Source organism: Panthera tigris, chromosome B1, assembly GCF_018350195.1.
Source record: "Panthera tigris isolate Pti1 chromosome B1, P.tigris_Pti1_mat1.1, whole genome shotgun sequence".
In the NCBI taxonomy this organism is placed as follows: Eukaryota; Metazoa; Chordata; class Mammalia; order Carnivora; family Felidae; genus Panthera; species Panthera tigris.
The window spans coordinates 135,540,311-135,565,493 of NC_056663.1; the positions used below are offsets into that span (position 1 = coordinate 135,540,311).

The 25,183-nt window shown below is 38.6% G+C and overlaps 1 long non-coding RNA gene across 1 annotated transcript; it reads left to right on the forward strand.

The window, feature by feature from the left end:
* The first annotated feature begins 1,053 nt into the window (after positions 1–1,053).
* LOC122237713 lies at positions 1,054–6,523 on the forward strand. Its single transcript, XR_006216323.1, has 3 exons — positions 1,054–1,135; positions 2,532–2,645; positions 6,408–6,523. It is a non-coding gene; the product is annotated as an uncharacterized LOC122237713 (long non-coding RNA).
* Positions 6,524–25,183: the final 18,660 nt, after the last annotated feature.

Consider the following 25,183-nt stretch of genomic DNA (forward strand, 5'->3'; position numbering starts at 1 on the left):
ATGGATTATTTAAGTCAATGTTCACAACAATATAATTTTGTAGATATTTTTATTATATCTATTTACAAATGAGAAAACTGAGGCTCAGAAGATTATATTTGTTTCCCAAATTTACAAAACTAGCACACACACACAGGTTACCACACGTTTCCTTAAGATGTTAAAAAGATTATCCAATGTTTATAGCAGCACTTTCAACAATAGCCAAATTATGGAAAGAGCCTAAATGTCCATCAACTGATGAATGGATAAAGAAATTGTGGTTTATATACACAATGGAATACTATGTGGCAATGAGAAAGAATGAAATATGGCCTTTTGTAGCAACGTGGATGGAACGGGAGAGTGTTATGCTAAGTGAAATAAGTCATACAGAGAAAGACAGATACCATATGTTTTCACTCTTAAGTGGATCCTGAGAAACTTAACAGAAGACTATGGGAGAGGGGAAGGGAAAGAAAAGTTAGAGAGGGATGGAGGCAAACCATAAGAGACTAGAAAACTGAGAACAAACTGAGGGTTGATGGAGGGTGCGAGGGAGGGGGTGTGTGTGTGATGGGTATTGAGGAAGGCATCTGTTGGGATGAGCCCTGGGTGTTGTATGAAAACCAATTTGGCAATAAATTTCATATTAAAAAAAAGATGTTAAAAAGATTGTCTCCTACATAAACAGTGAAATATTATGCAGCCATTTAAAATAATATTTATAAAGAGCTTTGATATAAGTCTAAGTAAAAAAGAACGCAAAATGAAATGTTTTCAAATGTGTAACAAGTGCAAAGAAAAAAATACTGGGAGAATATATTACATGCTATTAAGAGTTATTCCAGGTGGTGGGATTTAAGTGACTTTTTTCTGTACTTTTAATTTTTTTACTTCAAGCTTGCATCTTTTTATAAGAAAAAAACCACTTTTTATATGTCAGCTAGACATAGTTGTGTTTTTTTTTTTCAGGGATACTGGTCTAGAGATTACAGAAAGCAGGCATGCCACCACTTACAAGGAAGACGTGTGGGTTATTGAATTCATATCCTGAACTACTGTTGACCAGACAAACCAAAGCTCATGCCCTGAGAATGGTGGGCAGTCCAGAACATGGAGCTAGTTACCTGCTCACTATGACTAACCATTAAAGGTTATTATATACCTTCTTTCTCTATTATATATATATATATATATATATATATATATATATATATATACACATACATATATATGTACATATACATGTATATGTACATATATACATATATATATTTAATTCATGCACAAGTCATCTTCATTGAGAACTTACTGAGAGCTGACTATATAACAAGCAATGTACTATACTGTCTAGATAGAAAGATATATATATTATATATTACATATATAATATATATAAATCCTTCATAACTTTGAAATTACTCATACCAGTTTCTGACCTCACTCATTTTTCAAAAGCTTCTAAAAGTCTCTTCCTTCCTCCCCTCCTTTCCTTCCTTCCTTCTTTCCTTCCTTCCTCCCAGTGAAATTCTCTCATAACAAAAACTTTTACTCACCAAATTGCATCATTCAGCTAAGACAAAACCTAAAAAAATTGTGTCAGATAAAGGGCCCTTTGGAGAAAATAACTCTGACTAAAATAAAGAGAACAGAAGTATCATGTGAATGTGATCTATTGGATTTCAGCACCATTTCAAGCTGATATTATTTAAGATGCCTTTTTTTCCCTGTTCCCAGTAAAATTATCATAGCCTTTCATGGAGCACTTCAGAGGCCGTTAACTTCTCCCTCATTTACACACAGCTTCTCTCTTTCTGTCTTATTTTGCATCACTTAACCCAGTGGAGTGTTTTCAGACAAAGGCTGCCTAAAAAGCTGAGACCCGCATTGTGGCTCTGTGGCATTCATGGTCAGTATTGTTTTTGAAGACCATCTGCCTGTCATTTGTTTGCTGATTGAGTTAGTGCACCTAATAATATTTTTTTTATTGGGCTCTGCTAGCCAATGAAAAGGAAATTATACACTCAACAGATGGGTCACAAACCTTTCTACCTTAGTGCAGCTACTCCTTGAGTTAGTTAAAAGCAATCATGAAAGCAGATTATAAATGGAATAATAGGCTTTTTATAAATGGTTTCACAGTGGTTATGGTTGTGGTGCCAAACATGATGGTATTGGGGTTTCCCCTCTTTGTTGTATAGGTTCTCCTTGTAAGAATACTCTAAGCAATGAGGGATAGGGAAATGAAAAGAAGGAAACCAGCTGAGGGTCCATAAGGACCAGAATGCAGATTATATATAAAGGGAGTACGCAGCATCATATTAGTTTGATATGTGTTATCCAGAACAAACTGCAGTCTTTGCCAGAAAGGCTTGGTGCTGTCACTCTGCTTTTACCTTGTGGCTAAAGGTAGGGGCAGAAAAGTTTATCCCCAAAGAACCCCCAAATACTATACAGGTGGAATAATGGAGGTAGAGGGTCGTTAGCACTGGACCTCATGTAAATAAATAACAAAACCCAAATCTCCTTTCCATATTTTTTTTTTGAAGACTGATAACTTGCTGTCCTTGGAAACTCTTTCTCGTGACCTTACATCATGAAAATTCACCTTGCCTTAAAGAGGAAGTGAACCCCCCTGACCAGGATGCTTAAATCAATTGGAGGTATGTTCAAAGAACATGAGAGCAAATCTCTTCTGAAAGAATCATCATGCAAAGGGTTATTCCGTTTGCCTCTAAACAATGGAATTGCATCTCCTACCGGGGAACATAAACTACAGTGACAGACTTTTCAGTTTTTCAGGCATAGACTTAATTTTTGAACATTTGTCATATGTGAGAAAGCATGCATCATAAAGATCTGGCTTATCTTGCTTTGGAAACAGATTTTGCTTTCATGAGTCAAAAACCCCGGAGAGCACAGTACCCACTTTGTGAATCACTCTTATAATTGTGCATGTGAATTACTAGCTCATTTTTCCCCCCATAGTATTTGGACCCTTGCCTCATCCTAACTTCATACTTCGGATGGATTTTTAGCAACATGCTTGCTTTGATTTTAGTATAAGGACACTATGTGTATTAGTGAGGGCGGTGGAGTGGAAGTGATGGCAGTGTGGATGTGGATGAGGGAACACTTGGGAGAGGTGGGATTCCTGGTAACATGGATGGGAAGGAGGAGGGCCAGGAGTTGCTGTGAACCTCCCATCATTCAAAATCAATGGTTTTTTACATTTTTGCCAATTGATGAACATCAACAAAATACTTTAATACTACTCCGTCTTCCTTCAGCATTCTGAACCTGAATGTTAGTGATTTTCCAGAGTTTATCTGATAGTAAAGCTTTTCAAGGAGTTTGTTTCTTTCTTGGTGGATTGCTGGGGAGTTCTGGAAGATGCCACCATAATGGCAACCTGGGGGGGTAGGGGAGGAGTGAGGCCAGGGGGCCAGTTTCCTGTGATTCTTGGTCACTCTCATTCTCTGTGTCTAGTAGGTTCTAGTGTAGCTAGATGTTTGCTCAGATGCTACCTCACTGGAAGAGGTGCAGTCCCTCACATTAACCTCAAGAGGATCCCTCCCCACTTCTTTCTGCAGCTCACAGATGCTTGAACCCTTATAATAAGAGAGCAATTCTCTTGTCAGTTTTGTCTTATGTTAAAATGCATGATTCTAGGAGTGTTTTCACCTGTAACCTCATCAGTCATTTGTGCTTAGATGTGAGTGACTTTTTGGACATATCAGAATTTTATGAGAGGTACATATGATTTCACTAGTACACTGGAAACCTAAGACAATGGGAGATAGCCTTCAGAAGTGGAGCAAGCAATGAACTAGGAGTGAGAAAGTGCTAAGAGTGAGCAGACAACTTTAAAGCCTGCTTTCCCCTTCTCATTATGACCTGACAGGGATTTTAACTACAATCCATCACTTTTTAGGGCCTATTGGCAAGTCAGCCCAGAGGAACATTTTGACCATGATCACTTAAAATCCCTGAAGCCTTACTGAATTGGTTATGACTTTCTTCACAAAATCTGCATCCTGACCTATTTACACAGGCTGGTGATTCAAAGACAGATGTGTTCAGAAAGACAACCAAACACAATAAATCCCTGCCTTTTTTGGCTTCTCCCCCAGGTGCCTGCAACCCATCAGATCTGCCCCCTGCCACCTCCCTTTCCAGGCACTTAGCAGTCGCCCCATGCATGCCATTTCATTAGGACGCATTGGTCTAGGAAGCCTCTTCTCTCTCCATCTCACACCCAGCTCTCCTTTCAGTTTGATGTTGCAGGGATTTAATTCTGAGCAGGATTTAAATAAAATCAGAATCTTCCTGTGCTGGAGGAGATGTGTTTGCTCGGAAATGGAATTTGTCGGCTGGGTCACTTGGTAGTTAGCCCCATTTCCCTCCAATGTTGGGACCCAGGGAAATGATATGCTAACCCCCTCTTCCAAACCATTCATGCACTTTCTAGGGTGAGAAGTTGGGGGACCATGTCAGTAGTAGGAAAGAAGAACAAAGCTGAATTTGATTACTAACCTTAATGCTTTTGGCCTTAAAACATCTCTACTTTTTAGATCATATATTTTTTTTAAGTGTTTCAAGTTTACATTAAAAATTAACAATGCCACCTCTCTTAGTCAGGGTGCTTCGCTTGTAAGGAACCAAGCCCCACACAGAAAGCTTAAGCAAAGATGGGTTTTTTTAAAAGGATGTCAGGGAATGTTACAGAAGCTAAGAGCAGGAAATGCAGATAGGACTCTGGAAAGGTGGAAATTGTCAGGCAGCTGCTCAGCAGGTCTTTCCCTCTGCTTTTGTCTGCCATGTCAGTTCTGCCTTCAGGTCTGCAAATCTGCTCTGTAGTAGTCTCTTAATGCTTGCTCCCCATAATTTTGCGTTATGCATGATCTTTGGTTTTCTTGCCATACATTCTGGCTCATTTGGACTCTATCCTTGACTCAACCCAGTGCCTGATTTCTGTCAGGTAATTAGTGTCTGCTTTGGAAATGAATAAGTGACTGAATGACTCTCTATGCCCTTTTAGTGCAAGTGCCCATCATCACTTAACGAGATTTTGAGTGTTGTAGTTCAAAATCTTATGAGAGAGGATCTGATGAGCTCAGTTTGTCCTATGAGACAGGTGTCCACTCCTGGTCCAATAATCTGTGGGCAAGGAGGGAGACTACCTAGTACAAACATGACTGCTCTTTAACACATGTGATTTTATTTCCTTTTTTATAACAACCATGAGGTAAGTAAGCCTGGAAGCAATTATTTTCCTCCATTTTGAAGAAGATAAAACTGAGGTTCAGATAAATGAGGCCAGTGGTTCCCAACCTTGGGCTTTGGATTCATGTGGAGTATGAGAATATAGAAATAGAAAATCAGAACTTATTTTAAATATTTCAAGAAGCCTAATGGAAATCATACAGTTACCTTCAGTCAAGAATCAAGCTACCTAAGATAATTATAACATCAAATTTGTTGCTTTTTGGCTGCTTAGAATGGTAACATGGTCATCTTGGGCTGTGTGGAATATTCATTTGATTGGGTATATACTCAGTATAGATTGTTTATTACAGAAAAATGAGATAAATATTTAATTTTGCTTTGCAAATACCATGTATTTGGCAGACTTAATTTTTTCCAAAGATGTGGTCAAGGAATTAAAAAGAATAACAAAAGAGATTCTTGGTGGAGAAGAGATGGTCTTAAATGGCAGCATATGGCTTAATCAGAAGGTTTTCTAATGCCTGGTTGGTTTTCTACTCTATCGCACCATCCCATCAAGGTAGGAACAATTCCTCTGTCTGCTAAAGGGGAAAAGCATCTCTTACCACATATGTTTCTCTTGATAGGAAGAAGGGGTCACCAAAATACATTCTGTAAATCCAGATCCAATTATTATTGCAGAGATTTTGGTTTACTCTGACATTTTTTTGAAGCTAGTGTTGTAGTCTAAGGATGTGGATAATAACCACATTCTTTTAGGAACAAATGACTAGGTTTACTTCACTCAACAACCAGGTAGTGGTAAAGTAAACCACACCCAAACAAAAGAAAAAAAATTTAAATGTCCGTAGAGACATAGTCACAAAGTTATCCTCAGCTAACAGCTTCAGACCCAAGAAACCTGGTACCTTTCCCAGTCATGATTCAGTTTAAATGTGGGTTTCAAGAGAAAGGCTAAAATAAACAATTAAAAACACACATTAATTTAAGTGACTCTATTTTTCCTCTATATTAGTAGGAGGTACAAAAGTCATAATGAGATGGAAGTCAAAGTATATTAACAAAAATACAAAGATAAATATGAAAAAGAAGGAATGTTGTTGTTTTTGTCAAAGCATGGCAACAGAGAACGAAGAAAAGATCTCTCTTGGCCTGAAGCCCTAAAACTAAAAATGAAATTTTTCTTCCTTTTGCAGAAAAAGAATTCCTCATTAACAAGTAAAAATGTCACCTGAATCTGAAGAGCAGCCCACCCATGTTCATCTTTAGTTTGTGACGCTGACGTCAACAGCGGCAGTTGCATGTTAACCCAGTGCCTTTATCAAAATAGAGAAGTATTTATTTATTTATTTATTTATTTATTTATTTATTTATATATTTATTTAAGTAGGCTCCATGACCAACATGGGACTTGAACTCATGAAATCAAGAGTCAGATGCTCTCCTGACTGAACCAGCCAGGTGCCCCAAAATAGAGGAACACTTCAATCACTCTGTTCCTCCTTTTATCTTGGATTAGCCCCCATTTCTTAGCTTTTGTGAACTTGAAAAAGCAAGCAGAAATTGAACAAGAGTTGTGAGTACCTTTTACAAGATCAAAATGTATTATGTAAATCCTGATTTGGGTTCCCTGTCAAAAAATATCTTTAGGACCCTAAAATTACTCCAATGACATCTACATAGTGTACTTTAACACTAAATGTTTTAAGAGGTTATTGGGGATTTTTGAAAAATCTCAAAACAGTTGTTTGTTTATAATATTGGTATCAACTATTAACAAAATAAACATGGTTATTGCCTATCCAGAAAATAGAACATAAACAAGGTTAGTGAATGCATCTTTTGGATGTATGATTATGTTTTTAGGTCCAGCTTAAAATGTATTCAGTATTTTCATTCCCACAAAAGTGAATAGGGTTGCAATAAAACCTAAAAACAATTGATGTTTTAAGAAATGAGGCATTGCTGCTAAACTTCCTATTACTAATTTAGCACAGATTTCAAGCTGAAATCAAGACAATATGTTTTCTTCAGCTGTGTTTATGTGACTTCCAGCATCCCTGCTAATTCTTTTTTGGCTTTCATTTAGAAGCCAAAGCTGGCTCAGGGCTAAGTAACTTCATTTACCCACCCTATAAAAGTCAGGTGTTTCAGAATGCATCAAAAAGAACCATAACTGCCTGCATTTATTCAATAAGTATCATTGTATGAATAAACAGATGCTAGATAATAGGATCTTTAGTAATTTAAACCAATTAGCTCTGTTTGCTACACATATCTTAATAAGTTTCAGAATTCTCCTTTGCAGAAGACAGTTCTTTCTTTACATTTCATATAAGGCAGAGTATGTTCAGGTGGCCTGATCAAAAGCATTGAGAGATACTGCAGAAAAAAGTTTTGATTTCTGGATTCTATCTTTATGCAGCTTTTGTAATACACCGTCTTCCTCCAGCAAATAAATGGAAATCTCTTAGTTCCTGGCAACAGTACCTCATGAATGTGATTCAGCATTAGGCAGCATAAACATGAATTCAGAATCTGTCCCCACCCCCACCACTTTATTGTCCTGTGGGAGGCACAGAGGTTTTTTGGAATAGCCAGGTGGTTATTTTCAAGTTTGTATGACCTAACAGAAAGAACTCTAATTTATTAGTGATGAGTTGAGTCCATTAGCTATTCTTTTTGAGACTGTATGTATTATTTTGCACACTTGTGTCATGTTTCCTTCAGGTGCAAAACAGGGCTGACAAATATACTTGTCTTATCTCCATCAGATGGAGAGGAGGGGTAAAGCCAGTTTGCCAACAGTTTTCAGTTCAAAACTTCTGTGCATACTCCAGCAATATTAGTGCTTATGATCTGTGTCTGCCTTTGCTTTGACACCTCGAGTTTGGCCTTAGCCTGGAAGGAGAAGGAAACTTAAGTGGAGGCTGGTATTGTTTCATGCAGCTGGTTTGCCATTGCCCAGGATCCTCTACTCTCTAATTACTGAAACCGAGGACATATTAATACCTTTAGAGCACAGCAGGGCTTGCAAGGCCAAAACAGTACCCTCTCCAGAACTCACATCTATGCTCAATTTCTTTTTTTTTCTCTCTACAGAGGAAGGAGATCTATTTACTCATGCCTTGCTTTGAATTGTGCCCTAAAGTAAAAGAAGCTTAGCAGCTTAACAAATCACTAGCCATATTTATGGTTAGAGCTATCCAAATAGGGGGAAGGTTTCAGTGAGGAAAAGCATCAAGAATTAATGGTCACAAGACAACAGCAGCTATAAAGCCCCCAAATGGATATCCCTTTGGCATGGAGGAGCAGGGGAGTTAGCTGGGGCCGGTCCTACCTGAAAAAAAACCAAAAAAAACAAAACTCTCAGCGATTCCTAAAAGTGAACATGTGGGGCACAAATCCATCTATGTTTTCAGTTAGTGCAGCCAGCGCCTTAGAAGTCAGGCAACGGGCGGCAACAGATGGAGGGGTTTCTACGGCAGCCAGCCTTTATTTACGTATGAAGGCTCCCTCTTGTGTGAATGTCCACTAGCCATCTCCACTTAAACAATCCCTTTGCAGTGAATGGTTGTACTACACATAACACCTCCTTTGTCTACAAGTCTCCCAAAAGCTATCTGCCTGTCTGCCCTCTGCCTGTGCATTTTTATGGTGACGATCAGCACAATTCCTTGCTCCAGAGACACCCCAACTTGGTTGAAAGGGTGGCCTTTATCCATTGAAAACTAGGTTTTCTTGGGTAAGTGAAAACTAAAGGCAGTCAGAGTGAATTGTTTCAGGCTTTAACAATTAATTCTGTCTCTTTTTGACTTTAGAAAGTTAGAAATTTTATTTTTAGGACTTGGAAAGTTAAAGTAAGAAAATGAAAAAGAAAATATAAAGGATGAAAGAAGAGAGAAAAGAGAATTTGGATAAAACTCAAGAGGCTCTTTAGGTGTGCAATTATTTTTTGCATCTGAATTTTTTGCATTATTTTTTGCATTGAATAGTTTTATTGCCATTTTCTTTCACTTTTCTCTGGAGAGGTTGGAACATTTCTCATTTGATTCTGTCCCTTCACATGGATGTGATCTCAGACATGTTCTGGATGAAGATGGGTGTGCTGAGCCCCTGAGTAGTAATGTTTCTGCCATATTGGGATGGGGCAGGCAACAAGTTAAGGTAGAGATGATACCTCCTCAAGGTCCAGTGGTACCTATCCCCCACTGCTTCAGCTCTGCCCACCCTTAGGGCCCTGCCACAGAGGTACCCCACAGCCAGAACAATACCTACAGTCATATATCACCTCTCCTGGAAGCAGATTTTATCAGAAAAACTTAGCAATGTGCTTGCCTGTTAGATACCAAAAAGAATGGTGGTGAAGGAGGACCTACTATATATCCATTGGAGCTGACATCTTCCAAGGAGATTAAATGAGATAATTCATTCAACAACCTGGTATGAGAAATGTTTTTCTCCTAATTTTTGCAGATGAGGAAAGAGGCTCAGAAGTTCAAGTGCCTTAATCCCAGAAGTGAAAATATAAATATCAAATGGCTCTTAGAATCCTAAATCTGCCCCTTCCAACTAAAATCTTTTTTTCATTTTTATTTTTTTTATTTCTTTTAAATGTTTATTTATTTTTGAGAGGTGAGGGAGGGGCAGAGAGAGAGGGAGACACAGAATCCAAAGCAGGCTCTAGGCTCTGAGCTGTCAGCACAGAGCCTGACATCAGGCTGAGCCAAAGTTGGACATTTAACTGACTGAGCGACCCAGGTGCCCCTAAAATCTTTTTTTTAATATATGAGCCATGAACAAATAAACAAGTAACTAAATTCTGAAACAAAGGCATTTAATTTAGTTGTTCTGTGTGTTTCTCTGCTTTGTTTTCATATTGGATTAAGTCAGGTTAATACTAACCTTAAATTGAGACTTGAAAAGAAAATGACTTGAAAAGCTTATTGTCCCCCCACCCCCAAGCATTAATGAGGAATAACTTATATGCAATACAATTCAATGAATTTTGATGACTGCATATAGTCATGTAACCATCACTGCAATTAACATATAGAACATTTCCATTTCTCTAAAACATTCTCCAAATGCCTCTTTGCAGCTGAATTCCTCCTCTGGCCCCAGCCCCAGGCAACCACCATTCTTCATTTTATTGCTCTTGTTTTGTCACCAGCCTTTTTCAGTTTCCTTTCCTGCCTCAGGGCTTTTGCACATGCTGTTCTTTCTGCAAGAAGACCCCCTCTTATATCATATACTTCTGTTCTCCTGGCTAATGTCTGTTCACTTTTCATATTTTAGCTTAAATGTCACTTCTGCAGAGAAATTTGCTTGATCCTCTTTTATTACCATGTCCACACTAAAATATTTATAGCTCTTCTTTCTTCTCCTCCACGTCAACATGGTATACATTATGTATTATGGAGGCATGTATTTGATTACCATATGTCCCCTCACTATACTTTAAGCTCCATGAATGAAAGGAACATTATATTCATCATTATATTCTCAGTTCATTGTTCATCATCATTCATATATCGTCTATGTTCTTGGAACATAGTTGGTGGACCGCACAAAGTTCTTAAATGAGTTAATTGAACAAGTGGTTTAATCTACATAAAAATTCTGTCAAGTCTTTCATAGTGCCAGTGGAACCTCTACCTCCTTGTCACCTTCACCTGTTTATCTCAGTACTGTCTACTCTGCACCTGAGGTGTCCAACGCACATTTCACAGTGAAAAAACTCTAGGGTTCAGTTTACCTGAAACTTTTAGCAACACAATTAAAAAGAAAAATTAGGTAGCACATATGAGCCATAGGTCGATACAGAATAACCATTTTACAAAATGGTAGGAGATGGGGCAGGAAGGTAAAGGATAAGCAAAGTATGGAAGCTAGGACTGTCTTCTCCTTGATTTTGGTTGCCCGCACTATGGTTCTGGTTGCCCATTTAGACTAGAAGTCTTGAGTTTGACTGTGGAGAGGGAGGAAGAGATGGGGAAGTGTGACTCAGGATTCTGGGTGTGCTGCATAAAACCACTGTTTGATGATGATGACCATGATAATGATGTTGGTGGAGAGATAGGAGCAGTACAGGTAGTGGAAGGAAAAGTTATGCTAAGTGCACGTATGCACTTGACATGTTAAAATCCCTTCTCCATTCATTACATCCATGGGTTTTACTGTCTTCCACTCCCCATAAAATGGGTGCTCTGATTTCCATTTTCATGATCCAGGTCAGAAACCCATAGAAACCAAGCTGACATTAAAATAGGGGTGAGAAGTAGTTGACCTTGGTGGATCAGGACTACCATCTCCTCAACCCTGGAACTGGATGCACAGAGGTTCCCTCTTGGGTTTATAACAGTTTGCCCTTTGGCCATGGTTGGAGAATTGGGGTCATCATGGTCATCATTGGAATAATTATGATCTAGGAGCTTTAACAGATTGCTGGAGAGAAGTATAAAAGCAAAAGTGATGTGTTTGGAGGAAGCATACCCATAAAATTGTTCCCAGGACAATAAATCAGTTCAGGGGTGACCTCAGTACCGGAACTCATATAAAGGCTTTGGTCCTGAAGGAGACTTGAGTCATTTATTTCAGATAGCTGGGCCCAGGGAGCTAATTTGGCCACACATTTCTCTGCGAGGTTAATTATGGCATTGGTAGTTCAGACCCCTGGAACAACCATGTACCCACATTACTCCCATTTCCTTCACCTGCCCATTGAGGGTCCCTTGTCACTGAGTGGGTTATAGCCCAGAATCATCACTTTGTCAGTATGTTACAACTGTGAAGCTACTCCTTTTCTTTCCCACTTTATAGAGGATTCCTTTAGTTGCTAGCAGCTGCCTTTCCCTTGGTGACCTCACTCAAGCTTATGACTGAAAATACCATCTCTACACTGATGCCTCCCAAATTTGTATCTCTGGCCCTCTCCCATGAGTACCTCGAACTGCCTCTTTAACATCTCTATTTGGATGTCAAAGGTCATTCAAAGCCAACATCCAAAAACTCAGCTGCTGATAACTATTCCCAAACCTGTAGTTTTCCTCATCCCTGTTAATGACCACTCCATTTTCCAGCTGCTCAGACCCCAAGTCTCTTTCTCTTACACAACACATATGTTCTTTCAGCAAATCCTGACAGGTCTACCTTCAAAACATATCCAGAATCTGAACACTTGTCACCACTGCTACAAGCTTTGTCTAAGCTGCCATCATTTCTTATCTGGTTGTTATGATCGCTTCATAACTAAACTCCCTGCTTCTGCGCTTGTCCTCTTTAAGTGAAATTTCAATACAGCATCCAGAAGACACCTGTTAAAATATGTCAGGTCGCACCACATCTCTACTCTGCATCCTTCAATGACTTCTCATTTCAGAGTGAAAGCAATGTCCTCACGATGATGTGCATGCAAGTACTATGTGAGCTTGTCATTTCTACCTCAAGTATGGCCTCCCCTTCTACCAACATGCTTCCAGCCTGGCTCTTCCTTGTTCTTCCCTGAACTCCTGTCTTAGGAGTTTTGTTCTTGCTATTTCCACAGCCTGGAATGCTTTCCTTCGAAGTATCTCTGTGTTTTGCTCTCTCACCTTCTTTGGTATAAGATATGGAGTTATAGTTTTAGATAATGAAACTAAATGATAAAGGGCTAAATGGAGATATATATGATGAGTTTTAGATGAAGAACCATGAGTCTTTAAGAAAAGAGTATTCCAGGCAGAGGGTGCGGCAGGTGCTGAGGTCTTGAGTTAGGATGATATGTGGCTCGCTTAAAGAAGAGCAAGCTGACCATTGTGGCAAAAGGGAGAGTGGTAGGAGATGAGGTCAGATTTGGTAAGGGGCCAGATCATGAAACACTTTGAAGCACTTGGGCTTTTATGGTGAGTGAGATGGGAAGCCACTGGGGGCAGGGCGTGTTGAGCTGGTGAATGACGTGGTTTGACTTACCTTTAAAGGTAAGCCTTTAAGGGGAAGCCTTTGGCTTCCACGTGTGGAAGAATAAACCACAGGGTCAATGTTGGAAGCAGAGACCAGGCACGATAGTTGGTGGGGTTCAGAGGAGAAATTATGGTGGCTTGGATCAGAGTTTAACACTAGAAATGATAAAAGGATTCACTTGGATTCAGCCAACAGCATTTCCTAATGGATTAAATGTGAAATATGAAAGAAAAGGGGGATTCAAGGATGACTCCATATTTTACACGATGCCATTATCTCCTGCCTATAGTAGCCCCCTCACTGTTCCACCTGTATATGTTTTTGTCCCCTCCACAATCTAAGTCTTACCCTTGTCCCCTCAACAATCTGTTCTTCATACCCTAGCACAGTGATCTTTCCAACGCACAAAAGCTTCCAGTAGATTACTATTTACTTTAGGAAAAAGACAAACTCTCTTACATGGTCATATCATGGTCCTTCCTCCCTCTCTGGTCTCATCTTGCGCCTGGTCCCCCTGCTCATTCTCTGCACTCCACACATCTTGCCTTTTGTCCATCATCTCATCATTATTCCTTCCGCAGAAAGGACTTTGTGCATGCGATTCCCTTGCCTGCAATGTCTTTCTCTCCTCTTCACTGAATTAATTCTTACTTATGCTTCATATCTTAGCTTAATCATCATTTCCTCAAGGAAACCTTCCCTGACCCCCCTGACAAGGTCAAAATCCCTTTCAGAGAACCACATTCTGCTACTTGGTAGAAAAGACCTCAGTTGCAGTTTTCCCATTTAATTTATTTTTGCCTCCTCTCTAGACTCTAAACTTCAAGGGGGAAAGGACTATATATTTTTTTTCCTCACCATTAAGCACTGCATTCCCAGCACCTGGCATTGAGCCTGGGATAGTACATTTGTTGAATGGGTGAATGAATGAATCTTTTCTGTGCTGAAATGGGGACATTTATTTTTAATGTTTCTTTAAACATTGATCCTATTTTCCTCATATTTCTTTATCCATGACCAGCTGTACTCCTTAGGCTCCCAGCTCTAGTCTGTAGAGTGGCCTGTTCCTTCATTTTTGCTATTTTGTTATAGGTCTCAGTTATGCCAAGTGTATGAGTGTGAATGACTATGAGATACTGAGCAGAAAACTTTGGCAATAAATTTGGGTGGCTCTGGAAAGGACAGTTTTCCAGAGAGTTATCATAATTTAATCTGCACAGCAATACTGTGAGGCAAAAATATAAGAATTATACCCAGGGTGATAAAAAAAACTGAATGGGGACAACTTTATTGAGGAAATTGGTAGAATCTTCTTTGCTTCTGAGCAAAGAAAGAAAATTGTTTGATAAGAAAATTAAGGCAATCCTAACTACACTATCCAACATGGTACCACATGTAGCTGTACAGCACTTGAGATATGGCTAATTCTAATTGAGGTGTATTGAAAATTTTATATAAATATGATATTTTATGTTCTGTATTGTATATATTATATATAGTTTTTTTAACATTTTACATAACACATTATATATATATATATATATATATATATATATATATCACTAGATTTGGAAGACTTAGCATGAGATATTGATTACTCATTGGGATGATATTATTTTAAATATATTGGGTCAAATAAAATGTTGAATAATGGCCTCTAACATATCAGACCCTAATTGGGGGAACTTGTAAATGTTACCTTACTTGGAAAAAGAATCTTTGTAGATATGATTAAGTTAAGGATCTTGAGATGGGGAGATTATCTTGGATCGTCCAGGAGTGCCCTAAATGCAATCACGTGTGTCTTTATGAGGTGAAGGTGGAGAGTTAGACATACACACAAAGAAGGTGATGTGGAGATAGAGGCAGAAATTGGAGTGATGTGGCATAAGCCAGGAACACCAGCAACCATTAGAAGCTGGAAGAGCAAAGCAGTAATTTTTCCCTAGAGTCCCCAGAGGGAGTGCAGCACTACTGACATTTTGGTTTTGACCCAGTGATACTTATTTTGGACTTCTGGCCTTCAGAACTTGAAGAGAATAAATGTGTTGTTTTAAGTCATCAAATTTGTGGTGATTTGTCATAGCAGTCACAGGAAACAAATACAGTATTAAAATTAATTTTACCTACTTCATTTTACTATTTTTTAAAAAGTGGCTATTAGTTAATTTAAAATTATGTATGTGGCTCACATTATTTTCTCCTGGACAGTGCTGCCTTAGACCATATGAAGGATAATTATAAAGATGGCAATGGACAGCTGTTCTCTAAATCTGTAGTGGGCAGAATAAAAGCTAATGGGTTTAGCATGCAAAGAGGGTTTAAATATATGAAAAAGGATAAAGTACGTTTAATAGCTATTAAATATTGAAACTGGCAAACAGGGGCCCTGGAATGTCCATGCCTACCAATCTCAGAAAATCAGGTCCATAGCCATATGTCAGTCAACCTTGCTATAGTAGTGTCTGAAAGATGGGCGTGGTATCAGGAGTCTTGTAACCTTGTTTACACCTTGAATCAACTAAATTATTGAAGTTATAAGCCAAAGTGTTTTCAATGATAAAATATAAATCCAACCATTTTTACTTCTGTCTGGAAATTTTGGCTTTCTCAGTGGTGCTGAATAAGCAGATTGAGGGTAATGTAGCCAAGAGCAAACTAAAACTAATTCGAGCCATACTGTAAAGAGTAAAAGGATTGCAGTTGACGTGGAGCTAGAGTGTGTCCAACTACTTGCAGTAGTGAGACGTCTCCATGAAGAACTTTTTGATCTCTCTGAGCCTCAGTTTTATCATCTATAGAATCGATCTAACAATATCTACCTTGCATATGGTTCTAAGGATTGGAAATAACGTATGTTAAGTACATGACACATAATAGGAACATAGTGTCAATTTTTACTTATTATTTCTATTGAGGCTTTCCACATTGATATCAGTCAATGAATAGAGGTAATAATTTCAAATGAGACTTTCTTAAGATGGCATTATATTTTCTAGTGTGGTCAGAAAAGATAACAGTATGGCCTGTAAAAGTTATAAATCAGTAGTTTCTGGATTTGTAAGAGACTCGCGTTGCAGCTAGACTTGGCAAGAAGTAAAAAAAAAACCAAAAACTATGTTTTATATCTGGAATTCAAAGTTTTGCTCTTCCTGCAGCAGTCTGTGTTCTACAGGGGTGGAGGTCTCTAAGTCTGTTTAGGAAGAGGAGAAGATAGTTAATGTTTATTAGAAGCTACAATTACGGTACTTTTCTAAGTACTTTTAATGAATAGATTAATTAATTTAATCTTTATAACAACCCTATGTGGTAGATACTGTTTTTATCACTTCCATTTAACAGACAAAGAAATTGAGACACAGGCTGATGAAGTACTTTGCCTAATCTAGGCATTTGAACTCAGGCTATCTGGCTTTAATACCCTTATTCTTACAACAGTGTACTATAAATGTTGCCTTTCACAGAATATAGATCTTTTAAGACCGACCAAATCATTTGCAAGTGCTGATTGCTGATGGCTTCAGTTCATCCACATATTGATAATACATTCAGAACATATTTATTGGGTACCTACTATTTGCAGCATATTGTGCAAGACGTTAAAGGAATACAAAGACAAATAAGACAGCATCTGGCTTCAAGGAGTTTGCAATGTAACAGGGAAGCTGGTTCTGTTAGCAATAAACTATGAGGCGAAGAAAATCAAAGTGACTGTGAGGCAGAGATATAAGCAACTGCTTTTGGAGAAGAGTCTCTCCCATGGGCTCCCAAGTGCCTTGTGCACACCTTTAATGCATGTATCACACTTGAATGCAATTATCTGTTCAACTCTCAGTCTTCCTCACTAGACTGTAACAATGGGGACTGTGTCTTATTCATTTTTGTTTCCTAGGCATCTACAAAATTCCCTGACATCTAACAGGTCAACAATAACTTTTTATGGAATGCATGAATAAATGGAGAAATGGGTGCAGAGGAAAAAGAGATCAAATCTGAGTGGGAGTATCCCGCAAAGCTTAACTGAAATACTGGCTTCTGAAAGGCAGCGTGTAGGATAGATGCAACAGAAGCAACAGTACAAACAGAAGCTTGAAGATGTGATTTATTGGACTTAGTGTATTGTTCAGTGACAAGAGCACAGTGGTTTGATGACCAAAGTCAAGGTTTAGGGCAGTGCTGATATAGTTTTTTAGATAATTCAGGCAAATCTCCAGACAATTTGATATGAAGAAAAAGAGCTTGATGGGTACTTGGATTGTTCTAAATAATAAACACAATATCATTCATTGAGCACTTATTAAATATCTGATATTTAACAGATATTAGTTGATCCTCACAGCACCTCGTGTCTGCTTATTTTACAGATGAAGAGGGTCAGTGCCAAGTCAGTGACTTCCCACATAGTTGCAAGAGGTGGAGCCAGGATTTGAAACTCAAGTTCTGATTCCAGGGCCCTTGCCGTTTTATCATGTGGCCCCACTGCAGTTTGTGTATATTTGTCCAACCTATGTTGAGTATTTTATTGATCTTTCATTTCTTCTATCACTTGTTCCTAGAATTTGCATTGGTTAGTAAAGGCTCAAAAATGCTTGAGGCTGAACTTGAATCAGGGAAGCAAGATTTCTGTTTGCATCCCTTCAGCAAAGCAGGAGGCTGCAGCTCATTGGAACTCATCTTCCTATATACTCAAGTGCCTCCAGAGAATTCTGAAAGCTGGGCATGAATATGTAGACATGCGAGAAATGAGCAAGGCAGATGTTACGCTGATCTCTACTGGGCCATTTTAGATCATAGTAGCTAATATACAGCACCTTTTTTGGCTGCCAACATTTTTTTTTGTCCCTGTTTATCAATCTCCTTTCTTCCCCCTCCCCACTGCCAGACCCCTGCATTTACATCTTTCTGTCCCCAGAAAAAGCATACTTTTGATTTTTTTTCAGGGAAAATTAATTCAAGCCTATTCAAAAAATGAATCTAGTTGGCAGAAGAATTCATTGATTTCAAACCGATATGAAATGTGAATGCTCAGATGCCCTGCCCCCTATCCCATCACTACCTCTCCTGGGATATTTCCTTGGTAGCCTGTGCACTGTGGGTAACTTGATGGTAATTTCTTTTAGAAAGTCACAGTTGGTCAGTGCATTCTCTTTGCTTATTTGAAATCAGTGCCAGGAAGTGTCAATGTAGGGTGGCTTAGTCTTTTTATTTTTCCTTCTTGATACAGAGGGTACTACTAAGGTCATGCCAGAGGGTCAGGTTCTGATATGTAATGATGTAGTAGCCTATTCATCAGTAATGATGAAGTAGCCCATTCAAGGTATGTGTTTGGATTTGACTGGATCCATCTGGTTATCCATCCATTAATAAATAAATAAATGGTTGAATAAACAAACAAAATCCTATTGATTGCTAACTATGTGCTAGGCATTTATAAAGCAATAGGTTTATGATGGTGAATAAGACTGATATGGTCCCTGCATTCAAGGAACCTGTGTTCAAGTGGAGAGACAAATAGTAAACGAGCAAACCACTAAACAACATCACTACAGATTGACACAGCTGCTATGACAAAATTACAAGGGAGGGAATAGAAAGGATCCCCATTAGAGAGCTGGCCAGTGAATACCCTTCTGAAGAGGTGACCACTGGGCTTAAGCTTGAAGGGAGAGAATAAATCAGCCATGAGGAAAGTTGGGGAGAAAGCATTCTAGAATAACATAGGGAAGTTCTGGTAGAGGGAATGGGGCATTTAAATAATTTAAAAGAGTCTCTGTGGTCAGAGCAGGGGGAGCAAAGGGGAGGAATGTAGTTTTTAAGGTTAGAGAGGTTAGAAGGAGGTAGAACCCATAGGCTATTGTAGGTCATAATAAGCAGTTTGCATTTTATTCTAAGAGCAATGGAATTTATTAAATGATTTAAGTGAGCAAATGACATATTTACATGTGCATCTTATGTCTCAAAGCAAAATTTGATTCTGTGAAGATACAACAGGAGGGAAGGTGATTTTGTGTTCAAAATAGTTTATTTTGTAAAGATTCTAGTAACATGTTCTCAGTTGGAGATAAATGGCTGGGCCTTGTTTTGGTGAGGTCAACAGTCCAAAAAAATTGATAACGCCCTTTCCCTAGTGTGGAGCTATCAGTGGAAGACAGCTGCTCAACCAGGGACTACATTGCTTTTGTATCCATGTCTTGCCATGTGACCACTTTTCACTAATAGGATGTAAATGAAAGTGATCTTTGATTTATAGGGTAGAACTTTCAAGAAATGGATGGAGTTTCTTTGTATTCTTCCCTCATCTATGGATAAATGCAGAGGACTCAGGAGCCCTAAGAAATGGTGAATCTCAAGGTAGGAGAAAGCTGCCTTGTAATTTGGAATAATAAAATACTTCTTGTCCTAAGACATGTGGGGGATTTGGGTTTTCAGGAGCTAGTATTTCCTAACTAAATCGAAATCTTATTTGATGTCCCATTTTTCTTCCAAGATAGGCAAAGTATGCATCAAGTACATAGATTTGTTGTTCAAAAGGCAGAGACTACTAGCTGTCCAACAAAAATCAGACCCCCTTTTTTAGGCACAGAGCTAGATTTTATTTCCCAGCCTCCTTTGCAGTTACATGTGAGCCAGGTTTTCCCCAATAGAATGTGGGTAGAAGTGATGTGTGCTACTTCCAGGCCTAGTCCATGAAAACCTCTCCCCTGTGATCCTCCTCCTTTTGGAGTGATTAGGCCATCCCCCACCCCCCACCCCCAGGGTGACTCTAAAACTCACACATTGAAGATAAAAGAGCAGCCATCAGCCTGGGTTCCTGGATGACCCCTTGCAGGAGCAGCCGTTCTGTTGAGGATACCACCAAGCTAGGACAATCATAGGAATAAGAAAGTAATGATCCATGATAGACAGTGACTGGGCTGCTACTTTGGAATAGGTACTCAAAGAAGGCCTTTATGGCAAATGACAACAAGAAGCCAACTATGCAAAGAGCTAGGAGAGAAACCATCCCAGTCAGAAAAAAGTATTTATGCAAAGGCTCTATAGATTTTAAGTGTTTTAAGAGTTTTGTTGGCTAGTTTATTTATTTACTTCACACAATGTGAAAAAGCTCTCTGGCTCCTTGGGCAATGGATTGTGGTGGTGTGAGACTGGAAGCTAGTAGGCTTAGCAGAGATTGTTCTTTTGTCCAGGTGACTTGATGGTGGCTTGTAGCTGGCAGTTGTCAAGATGGAAAGACATGGACAGATTTACAACATATTTTAGAGAAGATATCAACAGAACCGGTAGCTTAGGAAGCATCAGGTGAAGGAACCTGATATGGGCATGTGCATTGTGTGGTCTACAGTACCATGCACAGTGTGGAGTATCTACATAATTTGGAATTTGGAATTCTTCTGCATGTGAGACTTAACTATTCTCTTCCATCTGTGTATTCATTCATTCAGTTATTTATATCAATATACACCCATGGGTATTTATTTTCCACTTTGGGTTATATCGTATATTACATTACTCCAGGTTTGGCTCTTGGGAACTCTTTGGGTCCTGTGTCCATTCAGTATACACCCACCCATGTAGTTGTTTTTGTTTGTTTGATTGATTTGTTGTTGTTGTTGTTGTTTGTTTTTTTGTTTGTTTGTTGTTGTTTTTTTTTAGCAGTTCTTAACTTTCTGTCAGCCTCCAGTCTCATTTTCAGTATTTCCTGCCTCAGCCTTGGAATCAGCTATTTCTCCAAGGAGCCTTGGTTTCTTTTACTGAAGATTCATATTAGAAATCAACATCTGGGTTCAGGGAGTGCTTTTTGCTACTGGAGTGTCATTGGTTTTAATGCTTGCAACATCCTTTTATCTAGCTGACAGTTCTACACAGTATCCATGGGCTGGGTTCATCAAGGTGATTCTTTTGGTCTGGACTGAATTCAGCCTGTTTCAGCTGGGCTGGTTCATTTATCTATGGTCATTGGATGGGTTGTTACAAGTCTTTATGATAGACTTGACTGGAACAGCTGGTATGGCTGTGACCTCTTTCTACATGGTCTTGTATCTTTCAGCATGAACTTGTTCATATGGTGGCAGGATTCAATAGCAGCAAGAAGAAAAAATGCACAATTTTCTTGAGATCTAAGATGGAAACTCACCCAATAATGCTTATGCTACATTATGTTCACCAAAAAAAGTCAGAAGTCTGCCCAGATTCAAGGAGTAGAGCTATAGACTCCATCCTTGATAGGAGTATCTACAAACAATTGTAGCTATTTTTGCATTTTCCATATACAGGTTATATATACATGGAAAACATCCTACGAACTAGTCTTGAAAGCAAAGAAAGAAACACGATCAGAATGGGAATAAGCCTTGAAAAGATAAAGCAGGACTTCTGCCAAGAGAGGAGTATTGTACCTATGACAAGAATAAAAATGAGATTGGCTTTTTGTTAAGATTCCCAACTTTGGGCTGAAAATGTAAAGTTACAGGTAAGAAGAAGAGAAACAAGGATAGCAGGTGGGGTCTGACTCTTCAAGATTCCTAGATCCTAAAAAGGACAGCATGCAGCCATAGCTCTGCACAAAGCACAGCCATGGTCAAAATTGCTAAAGTGAAGGAGGAAAAAGGGACAAAGAAATGATGTATCTCACTGATTCAGGAGAGGTTGAAATATTTTCACGACTTCTTTTTTGCAGAATCATCTTTTTCTTTCATCTCACTTTGAATATTTTGTGAAGTCATTCATGATCTACTTGATAATATTTATGTTACTAAGAAAGCAGTGAGAGACATAAGTAGACTGGCCACCTGCTGTCTCCCTACCTTGACATGAATTATCATTTAATATTCAGAGTGTATAACATTTGCTTAATGAATACCAGACTTGCTTCTAAACCAATGACCTGGGACCCCCAAATCCTTATTATGCCTTCCTATCCTTATTGTATTTTCATAAAGAAACTGTATTTCAAGGAGAATTTATCCTTGAGATGTCATTAAATCTACCATTATGTGATTACTCCTAAGATAGTGAATATATTATAGGCAGTTGTATCTAGTACATAGTATTCATATGGAAAACCAGTTGTGCACAGCAGTAGAAGATTTTACCGGGGGTGTTCTAAAGTTAGCATTGAGGATATGTTAAAAATTGGAGTTATAAGTACATGTATCCATTAGCCATCAGAAATCCTTAACTGCCAAAATGTTAGAGCTTTTCTTGGAAGAGACATGGACTCTTCCTTTGTGTAGAAAGTTTTCCTTCCTTTGTATAAAGTTCCCTTTGTGTGACTATACCAACCACCTGGATGTTTCAGAGCTGTTAACCATGTAGCAATAATGAACCCCTAAAAGGACAGTGTCTCTTTTCTATGAGCAACTATTTTGGATCACTGCATACTTATTTGAAAAACTGGGTGATCAGGAATCAACCACACCAGGACCAGCCCAGAAACCCTCTAATTGTTCTATATTGCCTTAATCTTTCCTACTACTCACTTAAAAAAAAAAAAAGAAAAAAATATATATATATGATTATAGTAGAATTTATCTTTGAGGGTCTTAAATTTAAAATGAAACAACCAAAATTTTTTTCAATATATGAAGTTTATTGTCAAATTGGTTTCCATACAACACCCAGTGCTCATCCCAAAAGGTGCCCTCCACAATACCCATCACCCACCCTCCCCTCCCTCCCACCCCCCATCAACCCTCAGTTTGTTCTCAGTTTTTAAGAGTCTCTTATGCTTTAGCTGTCTCCCACTCTAACCTCCTTTTTTTTTTCCCTTCCCCTCCCCCATGGGTTTCTGTTAAGTTTCTCAGGATCCACATAAGAGTGAAAACATATGGTATCTGTCTTTCTCTGTATGGCTTATTTCACTTAGCATCACACTCTCCAGTTCCATCCATGTTGCTACAAAAGGCCATATTTCATTCTTTCTCATTGCCACGTAGTACTCCATTGTGTATATAAACCACAATTTCTTTATCCATTCATCAGTTGATGGACATTTAGGCTCTTTCCATAATTTGGCTATTGTTGAGAGTGCTGCTATAAACATTGGGGTACAAGTGCCCCTATGCATCAGTACTCCTGTATCCCTTGGGTAAATTCCTAGCAGTGTTATTGCTGGGTCATAGGGTAGGTCTATTTTTAATTTTTTGAGGAACCTCCACACTGTTTTCCAGAGTGGCTGCACCAATTTGCATTCCCACCAACAGTGCAAGAGGGTTCCTGTTTCTCCACATCCTCTCCAGCATCTATAGTCTCCTGATTTGTTCATTTTGGCCACTCTGACTGGCGTGAGGTGATATCTGAGTGTGGTTTTGATTTGTATTTCCCTATCTGAGTGTGGTTTTGATTTGTATTTCCCTGATGAGTAGCGATGTTGAGCATCTTTTCATGTGCCTATTGGCCATCTGGATGTCTTCTTTAGAGAAATGTCTATTCACGTTTTCTGCCCTTTTCTTGAAACAACCAAATTTTTGAATAAATAATTTTGGAGGGGAAAAAGAAATAGAAATTTACATTGTTAGATTTCTGGCTTATCCTGACATTGAACAGTATGGATTTAACTCTATTGTCTACCCAAACCTACTAAATGATAGCTGAAAAATGAATTAGAGGAGATGAGAAAACGAGAGCTGAAAACAAAATTTTGAAAGATGGAAAATCAGTGGGCACGTGAAAATTAAATTATTTTGCTCAGTTCTTTTGTTCAGTTATATGTTTTAGCTTCACTGACTGTAAGTCAACAGACTAGAAAACGATTATGATTTCCTTAGAAACCCCTCAAAATCTGCAATATTTCTCATATAATAAATGGGAAAATTGAACTACAAACAGATTAAGGATTTATAATTACAGAATGTCAAAGTACTTAAGTCTTATTACCATTACAAAAATTATAATTTTGACTATTTTTAATGTAGACATTGAGAAGGTATAGACATGGTTATAACCAGGGTTCAAATTTAGGTATCAGAGGCAGTAAAGAGAATACCAGGGTAAGTTATGGTGTGGTTGAGAGGTTAAGCTTGGTGTATGTAGTTGCACTGAATATTGATTCAATATTAAGAACTTTTTAACAGTTGGAGATTTCCAAAAACAGAGTGGCTGTCTTCTGGGATAATGAGTATCTAGTCACTGGATTTAGTAGAGGGTATTTTGATCAATGAGAAGCAGGACTATGTGTCCTTTTCATATCTGTTGTATAATTCTAATAGAAGTGGCAAAACAAATACTTGAACTTAGAGTTTCTAATTCCTCTTGCAGAGCATTTCTCTTATATCATCCTATCTCTTACTTGACCATGTGATTCAGTTTAGAGTCTTAAGTATTGTGGTGTAGAACACTTTCTGCCAGCCTTCTGTACATGACTCATGGTGTGGTACTCCTGATTGTATACTCCCACACCTGTTTTTCTTCTTCCACTCATTTCCCATCTCAGTAACCAGGGAAAAGGCTTAAGAGACCTCCTTGGTTCTTCCATTGCCTCATTCCAACATCAGTTCATAAGCAAATCCAATTTTTATTACCTCAAAATTAGTCTCATGTCCATTTACTTCATTTCATTTCTATTCAAACTGCCATCAGGTCTTGCCAGAATTACTGAAATAGACTAACAGTCTACCAGGACTCCTTATTTCAACTCTTCTCCCATATAGTCCACCTCCATGTAGAAGTAAGGGTGACCTATTAGAAAAATATATATGATCATCCTTTCCAACTTGTGGGTTCCAATTAATCTTACAGTAAAAATCCAACTTAAAAGCTTCTGCATGAACTGGCTCTTCCCTTCCTCATCAGCCTCCTCCCAAGTTGCTCTCCTCCTTGACCACTCTGCTTTAGCCACACTGGCCTCCTTTCAGTTCTTCTAATCCTAGCCTATCTCTTGGCCATTGCACTTACTCTTCCCTCTATGTCTAGAGCATTCACTGCTCCCCCGTCCTTCCAGCATCCCCATCTTTTTGTTTGACTTACTCATTCTCATCCCTTAGGTCTCAGCTCACTATAGACTTAGTGAAGTTCCCTTTTTTACTCATAGATT